Source organism: Hydra vulgaris, chromosome 12 (genome assembly GCF_038396675.1).
Source record: "Hydra vulgaris chromosome 12, alternate assembly HydraT2T_AEP".
Lineage (NCBI taxonomy): Eukaryota > Metazoa > Cnidaria > Hydrozoa > Anthoathecata > Hydridae > Hydra > Hydra vulgaris.
Window position 1 is genome coordinate 41062388 of NC_088931.1, and position 8395 is coordinate 41070782.

General features: G+C 26.8%; 1 long non-coding RNA gene across 2 annotated transcripts; it reads left to right on the forward strand.

Annotated features, from left to right (window-relative positions):
* The first annotated feature begins 4714 nt into the window (after positions 1–4714).
* On the forward strand, positions 4715–7280 carry LOC136087766 (uncharacterized). 2 transcript variants are annotated; one of them, XR_010642049.1, is made up of 3 exons: positions 4715–5302; positions 5481–6281; positions 7107–7280. It is a non-coding gene; the product is annotated as an uncharacterized LOC136087766 (long non-coding RNA). The 2 variants fall into 2 exon arrangements; XR_010642050.1 differs by having other exon boundaries at positions 5793–6281.
* The last annotated feature ends 1115 nt before the right edge of the window (positions 7281–8395 follow it).

An 8395-nucleotide genomic window follows, 5' to 3' on the forward strand; every position in this document is an offset into this window, starting at 1 on the left:
GTAATAGCCTTTAACGTTTTGGAACATTTTGAGTCAAATCAAATCAAATTAAATGTATTCTGAAATAGATTTTACATTTCATGGAATATTTAGATATAGTACAAGTACTAATTTTAAGTAAAACACCATAATAAGAAACTAAAACACCAAACTAAAAAAACAAAAAAAAAACCGTAAAACAGTACAATACTTTAACGAAAAACTTTTGGAATAATAATTAAGTAAGAAGTTTGATAATTTAGGACAAAATTCAAATTACTTTTATACATCTATCTAGAATAAAAGACTTTTATATACCTAATTAAAATATATAGCAATAAAAGAGAAGTAGATTATAATAATATACAGTAACAACATTTTAAATAATATAGTAATATAAGTATCGGTAATAATAATAGGCGACAATAATAAAAACTCCAGTTATTGGTAAACGATAAAGATAACAATTTTATTATTAATAATAATAATAATAGTAATGATAATAATAATATTAATAGTAATAATAACAACAATAGCAACAATAATAATAACAATATTAAAAAATAGCAATATTTATAATAGTGAGAGTTGGAAATAAAATAGTGATATTAATTTGAGAAAAAGTTAAAAAAGAGTAAGTATTAGTAGTAATAAATTGAATCAGCATTGAAATTCAGAAAGTAGTAGAAAAGAATTTTAGAAAAGATCAATTATTAGTAGTTATAGACCAGCATTGAAGTGAATAAGGTTAAGATGGATAGTAGATAGTTAGCAGTAGAGTAGCATAGAAATTAGGAAGAATACTTGTTTAATAAAAAATTAAATACATTGTTTTTGAATTTGGAAAATGTAGGGAGAGATTTTAACGGTGAAGGGAGACTATTCCATGTGCATATGCTCTGATATTTAATTGATTCATGTCCATAACAAACAGTTCTATGTTTAGGTATAGATAATTTGAAGCTTTTAGCTGATCGAAGTTGGTAACGAGTATTTTTTTTATTAGTAAAAAAATCAGTAAATGGAGGAGGTAAGGTTTTATGTTGCTGTTTCCAAACAAACAAACAGCTGGAGTGTTGAATAAGATCTTTTAACTTAAGTATCTTTGATATGTAGTAGAGGATATTTGGGTTAGAGTTAAAATGCTGAAAATAGATTATTTTTAGGGCTTTATTTTGGAGGTGAGATAATCTTTTAAGTGTTAGAGATTGGGTTTGTCCCCATATTTGACAAGCATATCTAAGATAAGACTCAAAAACCACATGATATATGTTAAGAAGCGTTTCAAGATTAAGATAATGTTGAACTTTGGCCAACATGCCGTTGGACCTGCTTAGTTTCAGTGCCTTGAAGATGGGATGCAAAACTTAAATTAGAATCAATTTGGATACCAAGATACTTGATAAAATTCACAGTATCTATTTTTTGACCACTTAATCTGAAATTCAGGTGCATTTTAATTTTTGTTTGACTTGATTTAAAGATAATAATTTCAGTTTTTTTGGAATTAAGTGATAATTTATTAGATAGAAGCCACTGGAGTAGATTCGCTAAGTCATGGTTTATATTTTTGTTTATCTTTTTAGGTGATTTGTTTATTAAAAGCAGATTGGTGTCATCAGCAAAGTGGTAAGCAGTGGAAAACTTCAGAGAGGTATTAAGATCTTTAATAAAGAGAAGGAAAAGTAATGGTCCTAATACAGAGCCTTGTGGGACACCATTTTTTAATTTTATTAATTCAGATTCTATCCCATTAATAGAAACAAATTGTGTTCTATTTTGAAGATAAGAAGAAAACCATTGGAGTGTTGTGCCTCTGATACCGTAGTACTCCAACTTTCTGATAAGAATGGAATGATCAACTGTATCAAAGGCTTTCTGGAGATCAACAAAAACACCACATGCAAACAATTTATTGTCCAAAGCTGTTCTAATTTTTTCAGTTATATCAATTAGTGCATGAGTTGTTGAATGATTGTTTCTAAACCCATACTGATTTTTATAAAGACACTTAAATTTCTCCAGAAAGTTTTAGAGTCTATTGTGCATAGCTTTCTCAAATAGTTTGCTTATATTTGAGAGAAGAGAGGTTGTGGGATAATTAGAGTAATCCAGTAGAGAACCTTTTTTATGTATTGGTGTCACTTTAGCTATCTTAAGGAGATCTGGGAAAATTCCATTTCTAAATGAGTTATTCATAATTATGGATAGTGGCTTTGAAATTATATTTGGAATAAGCTTAAGAATAAATGTGGGTAAGCTGTTTGGGCCCAGACGTTCTTTGTTTTGAAGTTTCATAATGAGACTCGATACCTCAACTTCAGTCACTGGCTTAAAGAAAAAAGAACTTTCATTAGGATTTTTTAGAAAGTCTCTAAAATCATATTTAGGGATAATTTTTTTGTTTATTAGATTCTCTTGGATAGTAGCAAAGTAATTGTTGAAAATATTAGCAATTGTGGTTGGATCAGAGATGACTTTATCATTTATTTTAAGGTTTAAAGAGTTATTGTATATAGTAGGTCTGATGTTGATAATTTCTTTTATTCCTTTCCAAGTTCTCTTAATACTGTTTAGGTTGTTGTTGAAAAAGGAAATATAATACATTTTTTTGGATTGTTTAAGTAACTTGCTTATTTTATTTCTATATAACCTAAATTTATCAAAGAGTAGATTTCTTGTAATAGCATTGTTTGATTTAACAAATTTTTTATAAATGACATTTTTGGTTGAGATGGATTTAAGAATACCAGCGGTTATCCATGGTTTAGATTTAAGTTTAATTTGTTTTTTTGTTAAAACTTTGTATGGAGCATGCCTGTCTAGAACTTTTTCAAATGTATTTAAAAAACTTATCATTGTTTTATTTATATCGACGTCTTTTATTTGCACCTCCGAGTTTATACTAGATATATCTTGTATAAAGATGTCAGTATCAAAGTTTTTAAAGCATCTTCTAGAGATTTTTATATTCTTTATTTTTGGTGTAATACCAGGAATAAAGAGAAACTGGGCCATGTGGTCTGAAATAGAAACTGTTAGATTGCCAGAGATTGTTTCAGGAGAATAGGAGTTTATAAAAATGTTATCAAATGAGAGTTTTGGTTTTTAAGGTTATACGTGTTGGAAGTATAATGGTTGGAAGAAGCAAGCAAGAGCATAATGTTTGGAGATAATTAGAAACAATATGAGATTCTCTATAGTTAATTAAGTCCATGTTGAAATCACCCATTATTATGTTTTTTTTTTCATAACTTAATTTCTCAAGTAAAGGTGTTAAATGGTTTGCAATTAATTCTTTTGGATTTAAAGTTGGATGACGATATATGCAGCCAATTAAAGTATTGGTTTTATGAGGATTGATAGCTTCAACAAAAACTGATTCAAGAAACTTCGAGGCATAGATTGTAAGATCATCACGAACTACATAGTTAAGATTAGAGCTCAGATAAAGAAGAACCCTACCTTTTTTTTACTCAGTAGGGCAATGTTCAGTGTTAAATCCATTTATGGTAATATCAGTTATATTTGAGTCTTTTATATATAATTTGATTCAGTAATTCCTATCACCAATGGGGAAGTGTTAAGAGTGCCAATAAGGCTACGGAGATCGTCGATATGTTGTGGTAAGGAAGCAATATTGAGATGAAGATATATATCAGTATCAGGATTTAAAGAATTATTGAATTCTGTAACATTACAGAGTTAAATAATTCTTTAAGATATTTACAATTAATAGTTGTATTATATACATTATTCATATCTCTATATAGACTTTTTAGGTGAGCAGGAGATTCAAGAGATTTTAATAGCTTTAATGGAAGATTCTTGCATGAAAGTGTAAGTTTAAGTTCTTGATCAGAAAGGGTACTAAATGGTATATTTTCGGAAATACAGTCAAAGCAATACCATTCTAAAGAATCAATGGAGATAATGTCATATGTATGCTTATTGATTAGATTGCATTTTGTGTGAATCCAAGAAAAGCAGCAGTCACATTGGATGACTCTATGGTTTTTAGATACATTTTTTTGTGCAAAGTTTGCAGGATTGCTTTAATATCATATTTCATAAATTAATATTTTTGAATTACATATAAGTCTATTCGAAGTTTCTAAGCATATAGAGATAATGCAATTAAAATGATAGAGCAACAAATTAAAATGATAATGTATAAGATTTAATGGATTAGGTTTGTAGTTGTAAGTCAATTTTTATGGGTAAGATATTATTAATGTATATAGTATGTATATATACTATCTTTTTATAATAATATTTTAAACAAAGTTAAAAAGAGAAACTTCATATTATTGTCATAACTGAAAATATAAGTTCAGATAACTAAATAATATTTTGTTTTTAAGTATATAGGGGTAATTAAGCAATTAACAGTAAATATAAATTAATAATATGAAATATAATTTTATGATATTGGTAAATACACTAATATTATTTAGTAATAATGAGTATTTGTATATTTTAAGTATAAGACTATATAAGAATAAAGCTTTATAAGTACACAAACTTATAATATAGATGGAATATAAATTTATTAGAATAAAGCAACTATATAAATTAATATAGAATTTACACTAATAAATTAATATAGAATATAGCAAGCACAATGAATTCACATGTGCATATATACATATACATAGGTACGTGACAATTGCGTTTTACGGAACCGAATTTTGTGCTACAATTTTGTGCCACGATTTTTGCAGTGTCTTCAAAGTTAGCGTGCTTGAGGAAGGCTTTCTGAAATAACTTTTTAGTTTTTCCCTGTTGTTAGCGCGGGAGACAGAGGGGTCTATTGATTATTTGTATATATATTTTTTTTATATATTCATATTAATAATATTATTAGCAATATTTAACTTATTTCATAAATTGATATTATAAACCTAAATACTTTATAGTGAAAATATGATTTAAAAATATGTAAATTTAAATGAAATTGTTTTATTAAAAGGATTTTTAGTAAATAAGACTTAAATTTTATATTTCATTTAGAAACAAAATGGAGAAAAAAAATAAAGGTTTCACATAGTATTTCGTATCATATTCATAATATAATTTATATATGAATCAAATTAGTTATGAATCATATCTAATTTGAAGTTTGAACGTTGCCTTTATTTAACACGGAAAGCCTTTAGATTATAATTTATATATCTAATAAATAAGTTATTTTTATATAAATTTATTAAACTATTTTTAAATTATTATTTGGCCACTATCTAAACCTTTATGTATAACTTAAATATTTCTTTCGTTGTTTTAGATGCTCTAAGTTGTGAAATGGCGTCAGCCAACAACATCAGTTAGTTACTTTCTTTTTTCAATAGCTCAGTAGTTATTTTTATTATATATATATATATATATATATATATATATATATATATATATATATATATATATATATATATATACACAAATGACTTACTATATGCAAATTTTTATATTACTTTGTAAAAATAAAGTTAATTTAATTTGTTTAGATGAACTTGCTTTACAGAGGATCAGTCAGTTATATCCCTATTATATGAATTAATTTAGTATTTAGTCATTTACTATTAGTTTTCAAATACAGTTCTTTATTATGCCATATGTAGAATGTTGTTAGTTGTATTTTTGTATACCTAATTCTTACATTTTATTAAGTCACTTTTTTTTTCTGTAGACAAATTAGAACAAACAATCAGTAAGTTTAGTTTAAATTGTTTTAGTTACTATATCATTTAAAAGTATTTGTATGCTAATACAAATACTTTTAAATGAAATAAACGTTTTGATTTAAAATTGGTATTTAGGTGAAAATGGTATTTAGGTACGGCCAGCAGATACGTAAGTTTCATAGATTTCTATATTTTTCAACATATAACTAATTGATACATCATTACAAATATAAACTTCAAGTAAATGTTTTAATTTAAAATTGGTATTTAGGTGAATATGGCAAACAAATATGTAAGTTTTGTAGGTTTCAATATTTTAAAGTGTATATTTTGTATCATTATATAGATATTATAACTCGAAACAAGTGTATTTTAAAGTTGAAAAATATTTAGAAGATTTAGAAGATGTCATGTCAGATAGAATTGTTGGGAAGAAACTAGAACATGAATGGTACGATCCAAAGACATGCAAAAGTGTTTTATATCGTGGCAGAGTAAAAAAAGTTAATAAAAGAAAAAATGACTTCATTTACACTATTTCTTACTGGAAAGATGATGAAACTGATAATGAAGCTGTTGACTATTGCATGAAAAAGATCCAGCTTGCTGGTGATGTTGTTTCCGGTGAGTTACAATTTAATTAATTTAATAACACTGCAAGTGTTGTGACTTGCCAAAAATGTATTGCAAATGTTGTGACTTGCCTAAATAATACAGCAAGTGTTGTGACTTGTATAATTAATACAGCAAGTGTTGTGACTTGCATAAATTATATAGCTAGTGTTGTGATTTACCTAAATAATACAGTAAGTGTTGTGACTTCTTAAATTTTTTGATAGACGGCTCTGGCTTACCTTCACGTGGTGTCTATTGTTAAAAATGATTAAAACATAGTTTCATTTTTGGAATTAATTATTTTAATCATTCACTAAAAGCCAAGACAAAAATGTATTGTATTATCTTTAAAATAGTTATATATTATTATTATTTTTTAATATTTTGTTTATTATTTATTTTGAAACAGGAAATTTGTTTGTTAACCAAACAAAATGGCTAGCTCGTTAACTATACTGTATGGTCCTTACTTCTGTTAATGTAATAATCACATGAAAGACTTTATTATAGGTTTTTACTATACTTGGTTAGAAAGATGACATGTTTTTTACAGCCAATTGACTTATAGCCCCACATTAGTAGTTGTATAATTTTTTTTGTAATATATATCCAATTAAATAATAATTTTTGGTAAGAAGTGGAAGGGGCATTAGAATGCCTCTTTCTTATGACATATTTAGATACGCCCTCCCTTATACTCCACTCTCTTATGACCATGGATGCACCACTAATGTATCTTTTAATCTAGTGGAATATTTTTTTTACTTCTTTGTTGTTGTACTTTAAATATTCAATCAGATATTTCAAGAATTGAAACATTTTTTGATATTATAGTACTAAAACATCATCAACATATCAACTGTGAGTTTTACATTCACCTCCCATATTTGGTGGTTGTCTGGTATGAATTTATTTTTTAATTTATTTCCAATTTTTTTCCAATTTTTTAATTTATTTTTTAAATTTATTGTTCAAATTTTGAAAATAATAATTTTTTTTTTTAGGATGGGTGGAGAGGTGGGGTAGGGGAGGGGGGGTAGGCAGTTGGTGGGCATACGTCCCTTTGTAATAGAAACACCACTTTTATACGTAAGATTGTATAACATAATTTTATATTGTGTACTAATTTTACTCATTTTAGTAAAGATATAAATATTTATAAAATCAAGTCGTTTTTGATCCTAGGGTGTGATACACCAATCGCCACCACACCCACCTCTATTGCTAACATTCACCTCTCGTATATTTTGGTGGTTTACTATAAATTTAAAACAACTTTTTTGTGTATTTATATTGCTTATGTCTTTAAAAAAAAAAAATTTCTGAAAAAAGTGTTTAGTTTTACACGGGCGAGGCGGTGGTTTAGTGCCCCCTCTGTCCATCCAATACACCCGGTGGTTAGAGTTTAACATAAAGTTGTAACCCACTCTTACACCTATCTTTTGACACCAAGATCTTTGTATTTCGATAAGAATTGGCAAAGTTATGACAATTTAAGTGAAGAAAAAAATTATTTTGACCACAGTTTCTTCAACAAATCTATATATAGAAAAATCGCTACTTAAACCGTCATAACTTTTGAACCAATTGTTCGATTTTGATAATTTTTTCACCTTTAAAATACTGTAATAATCCTCTTTCTAATGATATATAACATTATAGTATTCAAACAATTTGAAATTTTTTACTCACGTACCTAATATACACACACATATAAATACACATATACATATATCAGTTAAACTATATATATATGCTAATTAACAATATGCAATAGAAATTGTGTGAATAGTAAAGATCACCAACAAATTTAACTTTTGTTTTACTTTTATATTGTTAACAAGGATTAGTATAGTCTTAAATAAGAAAGCTTGCTGTTTTGAACATAGATCAGGTGTACCAGGATATTGCTTTATGTAATACAATAATCAATGCACTTACTCTTCTGTTAGTAACAGCAATAATAATTAAAAAAAAATTGATAGTCTTGTTAGTTTTTAATAATCTTGCAAATGTAAACATAGACCAGTTGAATCAGAAGATTGAAAACCTCTGTATGTTTATGTTAGATTCAATGTAACGCCAGTAACCGTGAGCGAGATCTCGTTCTCGTTTCTCGTGAG